This window comes from Cetorhinus maximus, chromosome 15, assembly GCF_964194155.1.
Source record: "Cetorhinus maximus chromosome 15, sCetMax3.hap1.1, whole genome shotgun sequence".
In the NCBI taxonomy this organism is placed as follows: domain Eukaryota; kingdom Metazoa; phylum Chordata; class Chondrichthyes; order Lamniformes; family Cetorhinidae; genus Cetorhinus; species Cetorhinus maximus.
This window is the reverse complement of record NC_135893.1, coordinates 44,126,720-44,148,166: the sequence shown is the minus strand read 5'-3', so window position 1 is coordinate 44,148,166 and position 21,447 is coordinate 44,126,720. Positions and strand designations below refer to the sequence as shown.

The window sequence follows — 21,447 nt, the reverse complement described above, 5'->3', positions numbered from 1 at the left end:
TGAATGATATGCTGCAAGATTGATTAGTCTGTGATTTGTGTAACGATGCCATACAACGTCGGTTGTTAGTGAAAGTTGATATTGATTTCAAACGCCTGGTGGAGATTTTGCTCTCAATGGAGAGCGCTGAGGCAGATGCATTGGAACTGTAGGGCACGTTAAGTGGCGCCTACACCAATTAGGGCAGGAACCGGCAGCCAGCCGTAGCACCAAGTTGGCCGAAGCCACTGGAAAAAAAGAAACCGTTCCAGTAAGCTACATAACTAAAAGATACAGTGGAAGTAGTTGGGCAGTGATTCCTAAGGTCCAATATTATCAATGTGGGAGTAACCATACTCCTGAATCTTGTCAATTTAAGGAGGCTGAGTGCCAATATTGTGGGGGGGAGAAAAGTCAAGCCAGATGTCACCATAACACTCTTGTGTATATGGGAAGCCTCTAAATATGGAAGTGTGCATCAGTCACTGTGATGGGTGAGCACACATTGCAGCATTTGAGAGGGGTGCCCATCCTTTAAATTTAGAGTGCACTTCAGCCAAGCTGAAAACATACATCGGAGAAGAAGTAAAGGTGAGGGGTACAACCATTGTACCTGTAAGCTATGGACAGCAGTCTGCCCAGCTCTCTATCGTAATAGTGTTGGGTGAAGGACCAAGTCTTCTGGGCCGTGACTGGCTCAAGAAAATAAAGTTAAATTGGGCTAACATTTTCCAGGACATGGGGACTGGCAGAATTGTGCTTTCCAAGATGAGTTAGGCAACATTAAGGGCTTACAAGCCAAATCTACGTGGATCCGGAAGCCACTCACCAATTTTTCAGAGCTAGACAAGTACCATATGCCCTGTGTAAGAAAGCGGATGCTGAACAAAAGAGGCTAGAAGAACTAGGTATTATCCAGCCGCTTCAGTTTTCGGAATGGGCTGCACCCATTGTCCCTGTTTTGAAGCCCGACAAGACTATCCACATTTGTGGTGATTACAAACAAACCATCAATCAGACCACAAAGCTGAACAAGTATTCTCTTCGCGAATCGAAGATCTTCATGCAAAACTGGCTGGGAACCAGTTATATACCAAGCTGGACAGGAGTCATGCTTATCAACAGCTTGAGTTAGATGACAGTTCCCGAGGATATGTCATGATAAACACCCACGAAGGGCTTTTTCAGAACACGCGCCTGCCTTTTGGTATCTCATCAGCATGTGCAATATTCCAACACAGAATAGAGAGCCGACTACAGGGGCTGCCACAAGTTGTGGTATGCCTCGTGATATACTCATCACTGGGGCCACGGAGGCCGAATATCTGGCAAATTTACAAGAGGTGTTAAAAAGTTTTCAGAAGGCTGGAGTCGCTTCAAGAAGGAAAAGTGCCCTTTTCATGCCAGGGAGTTGACTTACCTGGGCCACGGGATCAATGCTCAAGGGTTACACCCTGTTGAGGAGAAAGTCAGAGCCACAAGAGAAGCGGCTTCCATCACAAACATGTCTGAACTTAAATCGTTTCTAGGAATAGTTAGTTATTATGGGTGTTTTTGCCAAATCCACCCACTGTGCTGGCCCCCTTACACGCCCTACTAAAGAAGCACCACCGCTAGCCTTGGGGAACTCCTCAGGAAACAGCTTTCAACAAGGTGAAGCAATTGCTGCAGTCTTCAAACCTACTTGTACACTTTGACTTAGCTTTTGGCATCAATAAGTTCCATCGATGTCTACATGGGAGACATTTCCGTATTGTTTTAGCCCACAGGCCACTGTTGGACCTTTTTAAGGAGAACAAAGCTATTTCACCAATAACCTCTGTGAGAATTCAGAGTGGCATTGATTCTGGCCGCATATGAATACAACTTCAAACACCACCAGGGGTACGTATTGCGAATGCAGACGCTGTGAGTTGCCTGCCCTCGAGAGAAAGTATTATATGTATAACAAAAACAAAAATACCTGGAAAAACTCAGCAGGTCTGGCAACATCTGTGGAGAGGAGCACAGTTAACGTTTCGAGTCCGCATGACTCTTCAACAGAACTAAGGAAAAATAGAAAAGGGGTGAAATATAAGCTGGTTTAAGAGGGGGGGGAGGTGGGTGGGACAAGAAGAGCTGGATAGAGGGCCAGTGATAGGTGGAGATAACCAAAAGATGTCACAGACAAAAGGACAAAGAGGTGTTGAAGGTGGTGATATTATCTAAAGGAACGTGCTAATTAAGGATAGAAAGCAGGACGAGCAAGGTACAGATGGCCCTAGTTGGGGTGGGGTGAAGGAATCGAAAAAGGCTAAAAGGTAGAGATAAAACAATGGATGGAAATACATTTAAAAATAATGGAAATAGGTGGGAAAAGAAAAATCTACATAAATTATTGGAAAAAACATGTATATTACATGTATACCTATTCCTCAGGAAATTGTCTTGGCCCTAAACTTTTTGGATATGCTGCCAGTCTGTGTGAAACAAATCAAAACCTGGACCAGTCAGGATCCACTGTTATCTGGAGTGCAAGATAAAATCTTTACGGGATGGGGAAGTGAGACAGTTTCAGAGGACATGAAACCCTGCTCCATCTTTGAATATGAACTTAGTTGCCAAGATGGTATTGTGCTATGGGGCGTGCAAGTGGTCGATTGTGGAGCGACTCCTGATGGAACTACACAATGGCCAGCCTGGTATCTCAAAAATGAAAATGCTAGCCAGGAGTTATGTATGGTGGCCTGGAACCGACATTGATATTGAAAACCTGATAAGGGACTGTTAGCAGTGCCAATTGCAGAAAAACCTGCCAGCCACAGACCCACTACACCCTTGGGAATGGCCTGGCCGGCCATGGGTCTGTATCCATGTCGATTATGTAGGACCATTTATGGGTACGATGTTTCTCCTCGTAATTGATACACGCACTAAGTGGATCAAAATTTTTCAGGTGAAGACACTGACATCTATGGTGACCATTGAAAAGCTGTGGCACTTGCAACTCGTGGTTTGCCTGAAGTAATCATGTCCGATAATGGGGCAGTGTTCGAGTGTCGAGTTTCAAAACTTCACCGCTTTCAATGGTATAAAGCGCATGAACACAGCGTCCTACCACCCATCAGCGAACGGCTTAGCTGAGCGAGCCGTCCAAATTTTTAAATCTGGCATGAAAAAGAAAGTTAGATCTTTAGCAAGAAGTGTCTCACGTTTTCTGCTGAGTTACCGTATCATCCCACACGCAATGATAGGTGTTCCTCCCACTGAACTGTTCGTGAAACGTCGTCTCAGGACGAGGCTAAGTCATGTGTTTCCAAATTTGCAGGACAGGGTGGAGTCAAGTCAGTGCAACCAGAAGAAAGGTCATGATTCTCACAGTAGAGCTAAGGAGTTCTTGACTAATGAAAATGTGTACGTGAAACACTTCAGTAGCAGTCCTAGGTGGGTTCCTGGAAGGGTAGTTTCTGAGACCGGACCCCTTTCATATTAAAACAAAAAGCTACTGCGGATGCTGGAAATCCAAAACAAAAACAGAATTACCTGGAAAAACTCAGCAGGTCTGGCAGCATCGGTGGAGAAGAAAAGAGTTGACGTTTCGAGTCCAACATGACCCTTCAACAGAACTGAAGTATAGTTAGGAGAGGGGTGAAATATAAGCTGGTTTAAGGTGGGGGGGCCCCCCGCCTTAGAAAGAAGTTGAGGGTGGGGTGGTTGTAGGGACAAGCAAGCAGTGATAGGAGCAGCTAATCAAAAGATGTCACAGACAAAAGGATCAAAGAGATGTTGAAGGTGGTGATATTATCTAAGAAAAGTGTTACTTAAGAATGGATGGCAGGACACTCAAGGTACAGCTCTAGTGGGGGTGGGGTGGAAAGACTGGCAAGGTATTAGTTGTAGATTTAAAAAATGGAAATAGGTGGGAAAAGAAGAATCTATATACATTATTGAGAAGAAACGGGGTGGGGATGGGGGGAGGGAGTTTAAGATCTAAAGTTGTTGAATTCAATATTCAGCCCGGAAGGCTGTAAAGTGACTAGTCGGAAGATGAGATGCTGTTCCTCCAGTTTGCTTTGGGCTTCATTGGAACAATGCAGCAAGCCAAGGATATTAAGTAAGGATAGGGGGACGGATCATTCGGAAACAGGTTGACCACTTGAGGGGTAGAGGGGCACTCCTGCAGTCATCGTTGCCACCAAGCATTGGTGAATCTGTGCGCACTGAAAATTCTGGTCGACCTGTAATAAACGTCAAGGACACCCCTGTGGAAGTTAATGATAATGAATTGTATGCACCAAAGGAGGCATTCGTTACTACGATTCTGAAAATGTTGATCCAGCAGAAGCCTCAGAACCTGTCAGACTACACTGCTCGACTATAGCTATGGGGTCTATTGTATGTATTGTGCAATTGAAGTCCGGGCTAATGACATATGTAATTATTTCTAGAATTCAGAAAATTCTTGGTTCAATTGTATAAAGCAATTGTTAACTGAAAAGATGTACAAAGGAGTTAAGGGGGAAGGGGTGTGATGACTTTCACTTTAAGATCAGTTCGACCGAGTGGGGGTCACGTGATTTGTTCAGCCAATGTGTAGCCAGTGCGGGGAATAAATTCTAGGGGAGGAGTTTCCTAGGAAATGGTTGTATGAGGGGCTGGCTAGATACAAGCAGCCGTAGAAGCTCTTGTGTAAATTAAGTTCGTTTTGTTTGACTAAGAAGCCTCCCAGAGCATGTTTCTACAATAGCTATGCTGACATTAACATGATGCAGGAAGAGTTGGTGAGAGAGGAATAGCATAAGAGAGTTGGAGTATGAGGGCTAGAGAGATGGATGAATAGAAAATAAATGTCGCTTCTCGGCCTTTTGGCTAAGATCAAGTGTTGCAGGGGCGACACCATGGTCCTGCCAAGGCAAGGTCGGGATGGAAGGGCGATAACCAATCGCAATCCAAATCCATACCGTGGGTTACCTATCACCGTCCGAGTCACGGTGAACCACAGCGAAGGAGGATCACCTATGGATCGGGGCTTCTTCACCAGGAGGATCCTGTTGAAGGCGTGCGGCTTCCAAGCTACGGAGATCTTCACCCTGCATGACTCCCGCAAAGGTGGTTATTTTGACGTGACGTTCAAGCGGGTGGCAGACTGCGTCCGGCTCCTGAGGGTGTTCGAGGAGAAGAGAGACCTGCCGGAGATGAAGATCCTGACGGCGGAGCCGCACTTTTCTCTGCCGTTGCAACGGGAACGTGAGGTGATGGTGCATGTGTACAACCCCTTCGTCCCTGTCGCCGACGTGGTCACCTTCCTCACCAGGTACTTCGATAAGGTGGGGAGCGGCACCGAGATTCGAGACGACTTGGGGATCTGGACAGGCAAACGCCTGTTTAAGGTCACGCTAAAGACCGATGGTAAGGGAGCCATTTTCCACCCTCCCTCCAGTTTCGCTATCGGGGGAAACTGTGGCTACCTGGTCTACGCTGGGCAACCCAAGCATTGTCGCTCATGCGGCAAGGCTGGTCATGTGGCGGCCAACTGCAGCGCCTCCCTCTGCAAGATCTGCAAACAGGAAGGGCACCAGACAAAAGACTGCAAACAGGCCAAGTGCTGCAACCTGTGTGGCGAGGCAAGTCACCTCTACAGGACCTGCCCCAAACGCTGCCGTACTTACGCACAGGCAGCCAAAGCCGACCAGGGGGAAGCAGAAGAAGTGTTTCGTGTCACTCCAACCACCAAGGCCCCCAGGGAGCTCAACGGGACAAAGGAGGACACAGAGAGAGACAAGGTGGAGAAAGAGATTAAAGCAACAGAGAGCCAAGCAACAGCACTACCCCCTGAACCTCCCAGTCCTCAGGACAGCGAATCAATGGAGGAGGAGGCAGCAGTGGAAAAGCAGCAGGGGGAGTGGCGGACGGTGAAGAACAAGAAAAGTAAGAGGGAGCGAAGAAGAAGCAAAGGCGTTTCCCAGAGAAGCGGCAAGAGGCGTCTCCCATCCGACACGGATGACAAGGGCAGCAGCTCTTCGGATGATGAAGTGCCAGGGCGGCACCGACAGAAGAGGCGGCAAAGCTCCAGGGCGTTGGAGGACGAGACACCCGAGCTCCAGAAAATTGGAGACAACAAGGAGACCAGCGCACCCCAACTTTGCCTGCAACCTGAGGAGGCCGGTGCACCACAGCCCCTGGAATCTGGGAGCAGTGAGGCAATCATCGCACCCCAGCTCCAGGAAGCCGGAAACAGCAACACCCCAGAGGGGGTGAGTTTTGGAGAAGCTTCTCCAGCAAAGGTCATCTCAAAACCCACTCTCTACGTGAACCTCCAGATGCCACCGGAGCAGAACACGGCCAAGGAGATCTACCTCAGCCCATCCAAAGTGAAGGAATTTGAGCTCACTACGGGTATGAAGGAGCAGACTAAAGGTCTGGGACTCTCAGAGACAGTGGGTTTGGTAGGAGAATAAATGCTTTAAAATGGGTTTAAAGATTGTATCCATAAATGTGCGTAGCATTAAATCTACTACGCGATGTGTTGCGACCTTGGACTACCTAGCCAAGGTCAAAGCTGACCTGTTGTTTCTGCAGGAGTGTGCGATACCGCACCTCAGCTCCTACAGGCAATGGTCACGATGGTGGTCCCACGGGCCATCGATCTGGTCGGGCGGAAATGACTCTCGTTCCTCCGGCCTGGGTATTCTGCTGCGGGGAGGCAACTTCACCGTCTCCGAGGTCAAGGAGGTGGTGGGCGGGCGACTCCTCGTAGCAGACGTAATGTACAAGAACGCTCCACTCCGGTTAATTAACGTGTATGGCCCGGCACAAGGGGCTGAGCGGCTGGAGGTTTTTCAGCAGCTCCCACTGCTGCTGGCGACCTCCAGGCCGGTCATTCTGGGCGGGGACTTCAACTGCATCATCGATGCGGCTGGACGATCCGGCAGGGCCGGAAGCAGATTGGACGCTACGTCCAGATCCCTGATGGAAACAGTTAAGGATGCCAAGCTGCACGACGTCTTCAGCAACCCTGCAGACGGAGCGCAGCATAGATACACCTGGTCGCGGCCAGACGGGTCCATTCGTTCCAGGATAGACATCCTGTTTGTGTCCCGTGCATTCACAGTCAGATCCACCGAGGTCAAGCCGGTGTTCTTCTCTGACCACTGCCTCCTACTGGCGGACTGCCACTTGGAGAAGGACCTGAGGGTGGGCAGGGGGGCATGGAAGCTAAATGTGCAACTGCTGACCCCAGAGAACATTGAGGAGCTCAAGAGGGATTACAAAGGTTGGAGAACCGTGAAACCCCTCTTTGAGTCCCTGACACACTGGTGGGAAGCGATCAAGGGAAGCATCAAGAGGTTTTTCATCCTCAAAGGCACCCAGAAAGCTAGAAAGGAACAGAGGGAAATGTCCCGACTCCAGAAAAAGATGCAGAATCTGCTCCGGCTGCAGTCGATGGGGGTCGATGTCAAGGAGGAGCTCCAAGAGGTGAAGGGCCAGCAAGCCTCGCACTTTGCCTCGGAGGCCTCCAAGATCATCTTCCGTTCCAGAGTCCGCTCCGTGGAGCAGGATGAGACGTGCTCACGTTTCTTCTTCCAAAAGGTACACAGAGAGCGCTCTGTGATCAGCAGCCTGAAGGAAGAAGACGGCTCAGTAAAGTCATCACGGTCCGACATTCTGAGGATCAGCAAATCCTTTTATGCCGGATTGTATGACGTGAAGCCCACGGACAGCACGGCCTCCCAGTCCTTCCTGTCCTCTATCACGGAGGTCTTAGACCACAGTACGCGGGAGAGCCTGGACAAACCGCTAACTCCTGATGAACTGACTAAGGCCCTCGAGTCCTTCGAGAAGAGTAAAACCCCCGGAAGCGACGGCTTGCCGGCGGAGTTGTATTCGGCTCTGTGGGACTTGATCGGCCCAGACCTGCTAGGAGTGTACGAGAGTATGCTCCTGGCCGGTAGTATGTCAGAATCCATGAGGAAAGGCATCATCACCCTCATCTACAAGCACAAGGGGGAAAGGGAGGAAATTAGAAATTGGCGACCCATTTCACTGTTGAATGTGGACTATAAGATTCTGTCCAAGGTCATCGCCAACCGGGTCAAATCCGCTCTGGAATTGGTGATTCACCCTGACCAGACCTGCTCTGTGCCAGGCAGGAAGATCTCTGACAGCCTGGCGCTGCTCAGGGATACAATTGCCTATGTACAGGACAGGGGTGTGGATACCTGCCTCATCAGCTTGGATCAGGAGAAGGCCTTTGACAGAATATCGCACACCTACATGGGGGATGTGCTCTCCAAAATGGGGTTTGGGGAGGGAATTCGAAATTGGATCCAACTGCTCTACACTAACATCAGTAGCGCAGTCTCAATCAATGGGTGGGAAACAGATAGCTTTCCGATTAAATCTGGAGTCAGGCAGGGCTGTCCTCTCTCGCCTGTCCTTTTCGTGTGCTGCATAGAACCCTTTGCCGAGTCCATCAGGAAGGATCCGGGCATAAGAGGAGTGACGATCCCAGGCAGTGGAGGCACTCAGGTAAAAGCCTCCCTGTACATGGACGACGTCGCCGTCTTCTGCTCGGATCCGCTGTCGTTGCGCAGACTGATGCACATCTGCGACCAGTTCGAACTGGCCTCGGGAGCCAAGGTAAATCGTGGGAAGAGCGAGGCCATGTTCTTTGGGAACTGGGCTGACCGATCCTTTGTCCCCTTCACTGTCAGGGCTGACGGCCTGAAGGTGCTGGGGATATGGTTCGGAGGGACCGGGGCATGCGTTAGAAACTGGAAGGAGCGAGTGGCTATGGTGAAAAGGAAACTGGGCATGTGGGAGCGACGCTCCCTCTCCATTGCGGGTAAGAACCTGGTCATCAGGTGTGAGGTACTCTCGCTGTTGCTGTACGTGGCGCAGGTCTGGCCCATTCCAGACTCCTGCGCGATGGCGATCACTCGAGCCATCTTCCGCTTTATCTGGAGGTCGAAAATGGATCGTGTCCGCAGGGACGCGATGTACAAGCCTCTAGATAAAGGGGGAAAAAACGTGCCCAACATCGCCCTCATACTGATGGCCACCTTTGTGTGTGGCTGCATCAAGCGGTGCGTAGACCCTCAGTACGCAAACACCAAGTGTCACTACGTGCTGAGGTTCTACCTGTCCCCAGTGTTGCGAAGGATGGGTCTGGCCACGCTGCCGCGGAACGCTCCAAGTAGTTGGACCGTGCCGTACCACCTGTCCCTGGTGGAAAAATTTATGCAGAAAAACACCTTTGACCACAAGTCCATCAGGCAGTGGTCAGCACGTAACGTCCTAGAGGCCCTGAGGGATAAGGAGAGGGTGGACCCTGTGGGATGGTTCCCCGAGCAGACTGTCAAAGTCATTTGGCAGAATGCCTCATCGCCAGAACTTTCCAACAAGCACCAAGACGTAGCTTGGCTGGTGGTGAGAAAGGCCCTCCCCGTCAGATCCTTCCTACACGCCAGGAGGCTCACCCCCTCTGCACGTTGCCCTCGAGGTGGCTGTGGTGGGGAAGAGACCGTTGTTCACCTCCTTGTGGATTGTGCCTTTGCAAAGAAAGTCTGGAGAGAGATGCAGTGGTTGCTGTCGAGGTTCATCCCGAGCAGTTCTGTGACACAGGACTCTGTGCTCTACGGGCTGTTCCCAGGGACACACACCGAGACAAACATCAACTGCAGCTGGAGGATCGTCAACTCGGTGAAAGACGCGCTTTGGTCTGCCCGAAACTTGTTGGTCTTCCAGCGCAAAGAGTTGTCCCCGACCGATTGTTGCGGACTGGCACAATCCAAAGTCCAGGACTACGTGCTGAGGGACGCACTAAAGCTTGGGGCAGCTGCCGCAAAGGCGCAATGGGGAAGGGTCGCTGTCTAAGACCTTTCTACCACAGCGCACCGAGAGACTGGGAACTGTTTAGAGCCCCTCGGGCTGTACAGATCAAAATGAAAGGCTGTAAATGATTGTAATATTGTTTGTACTGATGCACCTGGTGATACATTTTGTAAAAGTTTAACCTGGATTGTACCCTTGTAATGTTGTTTTTGAAATGGTTTGGAATGTGATTGAAGATATTTTATGAATAAAGTATATTTTTACAAAAAAAAAATAAATAAATGTATGTAGTGACATGGACAATATTGCCGTCTTCTGCTCGGATCCGCTGTTGGTGCGCAGACTGATCAACATCTGTGACCAGTTAGAACTGGCTTCAGGAGCCAAGGTAAATCGTGGCAAGAGTGAGGCCATGTTCTTTGGGAACTGGGCTGACTGATCCTTTGTCCCCTTCACCGTCAGGTCAGACGGCCTGAAGGTGCTGGGGATATGGTTCGGAGGGACAGGGGCATGCATTAGAAACTGGAAGGAGCGAGTGGCTATGATGGAAAGAAAACTGGGCATGTGGGAGCGACGCTCCCTCTCTATTGCAGATAAGAGGCACTCTCGCTGTTGCTGTACATGGTGCAGGTCAGGCCCATTCCTCACTCCTGCGCGATGGTGATTACCCGAGCCATCTTTTGCTTTATCGGGAGATTGAAAATGGATCGTGTTCGCAGGGACGTGATGTACAAGCCTCCAGATAAAGGGGGAAAGAACGTGCCCAACATTGCCCTCATACTGATGGCCACCTTTGTGTGTGGCTACATCAAGTTGTGCGTAGACCCTCAGTATGCAAACACCAAGTGTCACTACGTGCTGAGGCTTTACCTGTCCCCAGTGTTGCGAAGGATGGGTCTGGCCACGCTGCCGTGGAACGCTCCAAGTAGTCAGACCGTGCCATACCACCTGTGCCTCGTGGAAAGATTTATGCAGAGAAACACCTTTTGACCACAAGTCCATCAGGCAGTGGTCAGCACGTAACGTCCTAGGGGCCCTGAGGGAAAAGGAGATGGTGGATCCGGTTGGATGGTTCCCTGAGCAGACTGTCAAAGTCATTTGGCAGAATGCCTCATCGCCAGAACTTTCCAACTAGCACCAGGATGTAGCTTGGCTGGTGGTGAGAAAGGCTCTCCCTGTCAGATCCTTCCTACATGACAGGAGTCTCACTCCTTCTGCACGTTGCCCTCGAGGTGGCTGTGGTGGGGACGAGACTGTTGATCACCTCCTTGTGGAATGTGCCTTTGCAAAGAAGGTCTGGAGAGAGATGCAGTAATTTTTGTCAGGGTTCATCCCGAGCAGTGCTGTGACACAAGACTCTGTGTTCTACGGGCTGTTCCCAGGGACACACGCCGAGACAAACATCGACTGCAGCTGGAGGATCATCAACTCGGTGAAAGACACTCTTTGGTCTGGCTGAAACTTGTTGGTCTTCCAGTGCAAAGAGTTGTCTCCGACCGAGTGTTGCAGACTGGCACATTCCAAGGTCCAGGACTACGTGCTGAGGGACGCACTAAAGCTTGGGGCAGCCGCCGCAAAGGCGCAATGAGGAAAGGTCACTGTCTGAGACCTTTCTGCCATAGTGCACAATTTGCTGGGAATTGTTTAGAGCTGTACGACTCTCAAAGGTTGTATGTAGTGAACACTAAATGTCTCATAATTGTATTGAAGCACCTCAGAGTGCAACATAATGTATGTCGATAACTCCAATACCATTGCACTGTCTGTAATGACCATATTGAAATGACTATAATATTCATTGATTGTATTGCAGCACCTCGTGATCCATGTGTAAAAGTTGAATCTGATTGTACTTTTTGTGGTGGCCATTTAGAAATGTTTTGTAATGTTCTTCCAGATATTTTATGAATAAAGCATATTTTTCCAACAATAAATTAAGATGAAAAGGAAAAGTTTACAAGGTTGTGGAAGAGTGGGGATTGGAATTAATTGGATAGCTCTTTCAAAGGACTGACACTGGCTTAGTGGGTTGAATGTCATCCTGTGCTGTAAGATTCTTTAAAAGTAAAATGACAAGCCTTCGATGGCTTCTCTGTAGGTGCAGCTATTAACAATATTAACCTGTTAATTTTTTAAATATCTATATCTTTGGAATCTAACTTAAGATCACTAAATGATGTCTATTAGCTTTGCAGGGATTTTTTGAGACAAGAAAATATGCATAGTTCACATGTTAACGTTTTCGTTTCTTGGAAGAAAACTGCCCTTGACTGCTGCTTTTTGCCTACATTATGAAAAATACCTAACATTTGCTGAACAAGATGGAGTAAAATTACGAATTTGTTTTAAAAATAGCACCTTGCAGTCATACCTAGAGACAAATATTCTTCAAATTACCAAAATTACATGATGTCCCTTGAGATTTTACTGCAGTACTTTGTGGACAGCACTGCCACACAATGGCTAGATAATATAACTGCTGTCAGTAGATAGACCTGGGCAGAATTTGAAGTAAAATTATCAACCTTAAAGTGCCTTAGATCTGATTTACAAAATGCTTCAATAGTATTGAAAACATTTGGTTCCCCCATCTTTTGTTTTAAAAAAGTGTGTGTCTATATAATATTGCCAAGTGAGCATAAAATTGTTATATGAAAATATGTGCAATTGAAGCTTGTCTTGGGTATTATGGTTGTATAGTATCTTCTAAGCAGCTAACATTTACAACGTTGTACATCAGGGCCTGGAGTTTCTGCAAGTTTGTGCTGTTTCTTTTAATGCAATTTGCCTAAAAGCTTCAAATCAGCACATACAATCATCGCATTTCCAAGTTGGGTGGCTGTGTCTGGTGGGGTGCTGCAAGAATCAGTGCTGGACCCTCAGCTATTTATAATTAATGACTTGGATGAAGAGACAAAGACTTTCTAGGTTTGCTGATGATACAAAGCTGGGTGGGGATGTAAGCTGTGGTGAGGACACAATGAGGCTGCAAAGAGATATAGACAGGTTAAGTGAGTTGACATCTAGATGGCAGATAGAGTATAATGTAGGGAAGAGTGAAGTTATTCACTTTGGTCGAAAGAATAGAAAAGCAGAATATTTTTTGAAAGGTGTGAAATTTGTAAGTGCTGATGTTCAACGAGATTTGGATGTGCTCATACAAGGAGCGCAGAAAGTTAGCACAGAGCTGCAGCAGGCAAGTGGCATGTTAGCTTTTATTGCATGGGGATTGGAGAATAGGAATTAAGAAGTCTTGCTACAATTGTACAGGTCTTTTGGTGAGACCTCACCTGGAATACAGTGTGTAAGGAAGGATATAAGTAAGTAGGAAGAAACTTAAGCAACGAGTCAGGAGGGCTAAAAGGGGTCATGAAAAGTCATTGGCAACCAGGATTAAGGAAAATCCCAAGGCCTTTTATACATATGTAAAAAGCAAGAGGGTAGCCAGGGAAAGGGTAGGCCCACTCAGGGACAGAGGTGGGAATCTGTGTGTGGAGCCAGAAGAAATGGGAGAGATACTAAATGACTACTTCTCATCAGTATTCAGCAAATAGAAGGACTTAGCAGTCGATTTGTCTAGGGAAGAGTGTGTAGATAGCCTGGATCATGTTGAGATCAAAAAAGAGGAGGTGTTAGGCGTCTTGAAGAATATTAAGGTGGATACCTCCCCAGGGCCAGATGGGATCTACCCCAGAGTACTGAGGGAGGCAAGGGAGGAGATTGCTGGGGTCTTGACAGAAATCTTTGTATCCTCACTAGCTACGGGTGAGGTCCCAGAGGACTGGAGAATGGCCAATGTTGTTCCATTGTTTAAGAAGGGTAGCAGGGATAATCCAGGAAATGACAGGCCGGTGAGCCTTACATCAGTGGTAGGGAAATTATTGGAGAAGATTCTTCGTGACAGGATTTACTACCATTTGGATGCAAATGGGCGTATTAGTGAGAGGCAGCATGGTTTTGTGAAGGGGAGGTCTTGTCTCACTAACTTGATCGAGTTTTTCGAGGAAGTGACAAAGATGATCGACGATGGAAGGGCAGTGGATGTTATATACATGGATTTCAGTAAGGCCTTTGACAAGGTCCCTCATGGCAGACTGGTACAGAAGGTAAAGTCGCATGGGATCAGAGGTGAGCTGGCAAGATGGATACAGAATTGGCTTGGTCATAGAAGACAGAGGGTAGCAGTGGAAGGGTGCTTTTCTGAATGGAGAGCTGTGACTAGTGGAGTTCAGCAGGGATCAGTGCTGGGACCTTTGCTGTTTGTAGTATACATAAATGATTTGAAGGAAAATGTAACTGGGCTAATTAGTAAGTTTGCAGACGACACTAAGGTTGGAGGAGTTACAGATAGTGAAGAGGATTGTCAAAGGATACAACGGGATATAGATCGGTTGGAGACTTGGGCGGAGAAATGGCAGATGGAGTTTAATCCGGACAAATGCGAGGTAACGCACTTTGGAAAGTCTAATACAGGTAGGAATTATACAGTAAATGGCAGAACCCTTAAGTGCATCGACAGGCAGAGGGATCTGGGTGTACAGGTCCACAGGTCACTGAAAGTGGCAACGCAGGTGGATAAGGTAGTCAGGAAGGCATATGGCACGCTTGCCTTCATTGGCAGGGATATTGAGTATAAAAGCTGGGGAGTCATGCTGCAGCTGTATAGAACCTTGGTTAGGCCACACTTGGAATATTACGTGCAATTCTGGTCGCCACATTACCAGAAGGATATGGAGGCATTGGAGAGGGTGCAGAGGAGGTTTACCAGGATGCTGCCTGGTCTGGAGGTTATTAGCTATGAGGAGAGGTTGGAGAAACTCGGATTGTTCTCACTAGAGCGATGGAGATTGAGGGGCGACTTGATAGAAGTTTATAAAATTATGAGTGGCATGGACAGAGTAGATAATCAGAAGCTTTTTCCCAGGGTAGAAGAGTCAATTACTAGGGGACATAGATTTAAGGTGAGAGGAGAAAACTATAGAGGAGATGTGCGGGGCAAGTTTTTTACGCAGAGGGTAGTGAGTGTCTGGAATTCGCTGCCAGAGGAGGTGGTGGAAGCAGGTACGATAGTGGTGTTTAAGAGGCAGATTGACAAATACATGAATAGGATGGGAATAGAGGGATACGGACCCTGGAAGTGCAAAATGTTTTAGTTGACGGGTAATATGATCGGCGCAGGCTTGGAGGGCCGAAGGGCCTGTTCCTGTGCTGTACTTTTCTTTGTTCTTCGATAAACTTGCATTGGAGGTGGTACATCAAAGGTTCATAGATTGGTCCCTGGGATGACGGGGTCATCCTAGGATGAGAGGTTGAGGAAGGTGGGTTTATATTCTCTGGCATTTAAAGAATGAGAAGCGATCTCGTTGGAACATATAAGATTCTGAAGGGGATTGAATGGTGAACGCTGAGAGGTTGTTTCCGCTGGTTGGGGAATTTAAAACACGGCGGTACAGTCTCAGGATAAGGGGCCGATCATTTAGGACTGAGATGAGGAAAAATGTCTTCACTGAAAGGGTTGTTAATCTTTAAAATTCTCTCTTCCAGAGAGTTGTGGATGCTGCATCATTGAATACGTTTTAAGGCTGGTATAGACAGATGTTTGGTGTGTCAAGGAATTAAGGGATATGGGGACCGGGTGGGAAAATGGAGAAACCCAAGATCAGCCATGATCGTAGTGAAGGTGTTGGTGGCGGCGGCAGAGTGGTAATGTCACTGAACTAGTAAACCAGAGGCCCAGTGTAATGCTTTGGGGACATGGGTTCAAATCCCGCCACGGCAACTGATGGAATTTAAATTCAATAAAAATCTGGAATTAAAAATCTAATGATGACCATGAAGCCATTGTCGTTAAAACCCATCTGGTTCACTAATGACCTTTATGGAAGGAAATCCTTACCTGGATGGCCTCCATGTGACTCCAGGCCCCCAGCAATGTGCTTTACCCATAAATAGCCAAATTTCTCAGTTGTATTAAACTGGTACAAAGTTTAAAAGGAATTAAACCATACGGACCTCTGGGCATCAACTTAGGCACTGGAAATGACAACAGCAAACTCAGCCCTGTCGGCCCTGCAAAGTCCACCTTAGTAACATCTGCCAAAATTGGGAGAACTGTCTCATGGACTAGCCAAGCAACAGCCTGACATAGTCATCCTCACAGAATCATACCTTACAGAAAATGTCCCAGGCATCATCACCATGACCATCCCTGAGTATGTCTTGTCCCATCGGCAGGACAGACCCAGCAGATATGGCGGCACAGTTGGGAGGGAGTTGCCCTGGGAGCCCTCAACGTAGACTCTGGCCCCCATGAAGTCTCATGGGCAAGGAAACCGCCTGCTGATTACCACATAACTCCCCCACCTCAGCTGATGAATCAGTGCTCCCCCATGTTGAACACCACTTGGAAGAATCACTGAGGGGGTGGGAAGAGTGCAGAATGTACTCTGGATGGGGGACTTCAATGTCCATCACCAAGAGTGGCTCAGTAGCACAGCCACGGATCGAGCTGGCCAAGTTCTAAAGATTATAGCTGCCAGACCCGGATCTAGACCGGCTGAGGGAACCAAAAAAGGGAAAAACATATTTGACCACCTCCTCACCAACCTGCCTGCCGCAGATGCATTTGTCCATGACAGTATTGGTAGGAGTGACCGCTGCACAGTCCTTGTCCCATCTTCACATTGAGAATACCCTCCATCGTGTTGTGTGGCACTCCACTAGACGCTGTGGGCCATCAGCAGCAGCAGAATTGTACTCAGTTAGCACTGTGGGTGTACCTACACCACATGGACTGCAGCAGTTCAAGAAGGCAGCTCACCAACATCTCAAGGGCAACCAGGGATGGGCAATAAATGCTGGCCTAGCCAGCGAAGCCCACATCCCATGAATGAATTAAAAAAACTCCACAATCTGTAACTTCATGGTCTGGCATATCCCCCACTCTAACATTGCTACCAAGCCAGGGGATCAACCCCCATTCAATGAAGAGTGCAGGAGGGCATGCCAGGAGCAGCACCAGGCATACCTAAAAATGAGGTGTCAACCTGGTGAAGCTACAACGCAGGACTACTTGTGTGCCAAACAACGTAAGCAACAAGTGATAGACAGAGCTAAGCAATTCCACAACTAACAGATCAGATCTGAGCTATGCAGTCCTGCCACATCCAATCATGAATGGTGATGGATAATTAAACAACTCACTGGAGGAGGCTCCACAAATATCCCTATCTTCAATCATAGAGGAGCCCAGCACATCAGTGCAAAAGACAAGGCTGAAGCATTTACAACCATCTTCAGCCAGAAGTGCTGAGTGGATGACCCATCTCGGCCTCCTCCGGATGGCCGCCAGCATCACAGATGCCAGCCTTCAGCCAATTCGAATCACTCCATGTGATATCAAGAAACGGCTGAAGGCACTGGATACTGCAAAGGCAATGGGCCCTGACAATATTCCAGCAATAGTACTGAAGACTTGTGCTCCAGAATTTGCCGGGCCCCTAGCCAAGCTGTTCCAGTACATCAACACTGGCATCTACCCAGCAATGTGGAAAATTTCCCAGGTACGTCCTGTACACAAAAAGCAGGATAGATCCAACACGGCCAATTACTGCCCCATCAGTCTACTCTCGATCATCAGTAAAGTGATGGAATGGGTCATCAACAGTGCTCTCAAGCGGCACTTAGCAAAACCTGCTCATTGATGCCCAGTTTGGGTTTCACCAGGGCCACTCAGCTCCTGACCTCATTACAGCCTTGGTTCAAACATGGACAAAAGAGCTGAACTCCCGAGGTGAGGTGTGAGTGACTGCCCTTGACATCAAGGTCACATTTGACCGAGTGTAGCATCAAGGAGCTTTAGCAAAACTGGAGTCAATGGGAATTGGGGATAACTGCTGGTTGGAATCGTACCTAGCACAAAAGAAGATGGTTGTGGTTGTTGGAGGTCAATCATCTCAGTTCCAGGACATTACCCCGAAGAACTCCTGCAGTGGTGTCCTAGGCCCAACCATCTTCAGCTGCTTCATCAATGGCCTTCCTTCGTAGGGTCAGAAGTGGGGATGTTCGCTGATGATTGCACAATGTTCAGCACCATTCACGATGACTCAGATACTGAAGCAGTCCATGTCCAAATGCAGCAAGACCAGGGCAATATCCAGGCTTGGGCTGACAAGCAATATTTGCACCACACAAGTGCCAGGCAATGACTATCTCCAACAAGAGAGAATCTAGTCATCTCCTCTTAACATTTAATGGCACTACCATCGCTGAATCCCTCAATATCAACATCCTGGGGGTTACCATTGACCAGAAACTGAACTGGACCAGGCATATAAATACTGTGACTACAAGAGCAGGTCAGAGGCTAGGAGTCCTGGCACATCCAATCGTGAATGGTGAGTAACTCATCTCCTGACTCCCCAAAGCTTGTCCGCCATCTAGAAGGCACAAGTCAGGAGTGTGATGGGGCCCTCTCCACTTGCCTGGATGAGTGCAGCTCCAACAACATACAAGAAGTTTGACACCATGCAGGACAAAGCAGCCTGCTTCATTGGCACCCCATCCACAAACATTCACTTCCTCCACCACCAATGCAAAGCGGTAGCAGTGTGTACCATCTACAAGATGCACTGCAGGAACTCACCAAGGCTCCTTAGGCAGCACCTTCCAAACGCATGACCGCTACCATCCGGAAGGACAAGGGTAGCAGCCACATGGGACCACCACCACCTGGAAGTTCCCCTCTAAGCCACTCACCATTCTGACTTGGAAATATACCGCTGGTTCCTTCACTGTTGCTGGATCAAAATCCTGGAACTCCCTCCCTAACAGAAGTGTGGGTGTACCTACACCACATGGACTGCAGGGATTCAAGATGGCAGCTCACCACCACCTTCTCAAGGGCAACTAGGGATGGGCAATAAATGCGAGCCTAGGCCAGTGAAGCCCTCATCCCATGAATGAATGTAAAAAAGCAGGCTTGATGGGCCATGTGGTGTATTCCTGCACTTTATTTCTTGTGTAGAATTTCAATGCAAACTATGTCCAGTGCTGCTAAGCTTTTTGTGATATGACGCACTAGCTTAAAAAGCGTAACACTAGAAATCGCTTTGCCCAAAAAACTGGCCAGCTCCCAGATTGATTTGGTCATCATTGCGAGTTTCCCCTAATTGTGCCAGTTCGTGGGCCTTTGAGGAGTTTCTAAAAATTAAGATGGTTCTTATAGATGCAAGGGCACTAAATCTTTTGAATTTTTAAAAAGATTTGCTAAGGTAAAGGCCATTGTATCCCAAAATAACTAGTGAGTAGCTCTGTGTAGTTTATTAAAATCATTCTCAGTTATTGGCAATGGGGCTACTAACAGGTGAATGAGGCATTGATTAAAAATGAAAACAGAATTACCTGGAAAAACTCAGCAGGTCTGGCAGCATCGGTGGAGAAGAAAAGAGTTGACGTTTCGAGTCCAATGACCCTTCAACAGAACTGAGTGTAGTTAGGAGAGGGGTGAAATATAAGCTGGTTTAAGGTGGGGGGGTGGGGGGAGAGAAGTTGAGGGTGGGGTGGTTGTAGGGACAAGCAAGCAGTGATAGGAGCAGAGAATCAAAAGATGTCACAGACAAAAGGATCAAAGAGGTGTTGAAGGTGGTGATATTATCTAAGAAAAGTCTGTTGAAGGGTCATTGGACTCGAAACGTCAACTCTTTTCTTCTCCACCGATGCTGCCAGACCTGCTGAGTTTTCCCAGGTAATTCTGTTTTTGTTTTGGATTTCCAGCATCCGCAGTAGTTTTTTGTTTTTATCTCTTAGATTAAAAATGCTTTTTTTTGTGCGTTTCCACCTGTATTAATCAAGTTCTAAAATGCTGCTCAATTGTGTTAGTTCATTGCAGGCTTTACTATTTTATGACCATTTGCAATAAGTTTGAGTGGAAACTTCAAGAAAATCACCCTTGTGATTGACAAAAGCATTCCAAGTGGAAACTCTACCTCAATATGATATAAACAACTTTGCAAATGTTTGTGTAACTTGGTACCTTGCTTTAAACGTCTATGTAATTCAGCTGTAAAATCTCAGTTTGACTTTGCAATATTTGGTCAAACGTATTTTTCTTCAGAATAATGATGCTGTATTATAGATTTTAGGTGTCCAGTTTGTGGCCCTAGAGCAAATGTGGTCTTGGCAGTCCAGACCTTAATGTCTAAACAACTCAATCCTTTTTGCATTTATCTTTATTTGCTTGTTTGTTTTGTAACTTTTATGGACTTGGTGGTTCACAGAGGCTACATTTAGTACTAAAATAAGAACAAAAAAAAGCTGGAAAAAGTCAGCATTTCAGGCAGCATCTGTGGAGAGAAACAGAGTTAATGTTTCAGGTCAATGACCTGTCATCAGAACTGAAGAAAGATGGAAATGTAAGCGTATTTAAGCCAGTGGAAGTGGGTGTGGGGGTGTGGGTGCAGGAAGAATAAAGGAGAATCTCTGTGATAGGGTAGAGGGCAGGGAAGATTAAATAAAAGATTTCATGATGCAACAAAGAGTGGTAATAGGGTATAGCAGAGACAAAACAAAACAAAAACAGAATTACTTGGAAAAACTCAGCAAGTCTAGCAGCATCGACGGAGAAGAAATCAGTCAACGTTTCGAGCCTCCATGGCCCTTCGGCAGAACTGCAGCATAGTTTGGTAACTATGCTGCAGTTCTGCCGAAGGGCCATGGAAGCTCGAAACGTTGACTGATTTCTTCTCCGCCGATGCTGCCAGACTTGCTGAGTTTTTCCAGGTAATTCTGTTTTTGTTTTGTTTTGGATTTCCAGCATCCACAGTAGCTTTTAGCTTTTTGTTTTTATAGCAGAGACAAAGTTTGTTTCCAAATGAGGTGTGAATGGCTACATAAGAGACCACTTGAATGCAACATGAAGAGAGCAACATGACAAGACCAACTCCGCAAAACAAAAAAAGAGAATAAAAAAAAGCATTGAACAAAGTGGAGGCAGAGGCTATGATCTAAATGAACTCAATGTTGAGTCCAGAAGGCTGAGTGCCTAGTTGAAAGATATGATGCTGTTCCTTGAGCTTGCTTTGAGCTTCACTGGATCACTGCAACAGACCATGGACAGGAAGGTCAGAGTGGAAGCAAGGTAGGGAATTAAAATGACAAGTGACAGGAAGCTCAGGGTTGTACCTGAAGACTGAACGGAGGTGCTTTGCAAAGCGGTCACCTATCTGTGCTAGAGACCACATCATGAACTGTGAATACAGTATACTAGAAGTGCAAATAAATCACTGTTTACCCAGAGGGAGCGTTTGGGACCTTAGACAGTGAGAAGGGAGAAGGCGTAAAGGCAGGCTTTGCATCTCCTGTGCTTGCATGGAAAGGTGCCATAGCAAAATGAGGGGGTGATGGGGGTGACTGAGGAGTGGACTAGGGTGTTGTGGAGGGAACAGTCCCTAGGGAATGCTGAAAGGTGAGGGATGGGAAGATGTGATTGGTGGTTGCATCACACTGGAGCTGATAGAAGGATGATCCGTTGAATAGGGAGGCTGGTGGGGTGGAAGGTGAAAACAAGAGGAACCCTATTGTGGTTCTGGGAGGGAGGGGAAGGGGTGTGAAATGGATCGGACATGTTGGAAGGCCCTGTCATCCAAATTTAGTACT

General features: G+C 47.5%; 1 protein-coding gene across 1 annotated transcript in view; it reads left to right on the top strand.

The window, feature by feature from the left end:
• alg1 (ALG1 chitobiosyldiphosphodolichol beta-mannosyltransferase) overlaps positions 1 to 21,447 on the top strand; it is a 75,721-nt gene that overhangs the window by 31,367 nt on the left and 22,907 nt on the right. The window lies entirely within an intron of this gene.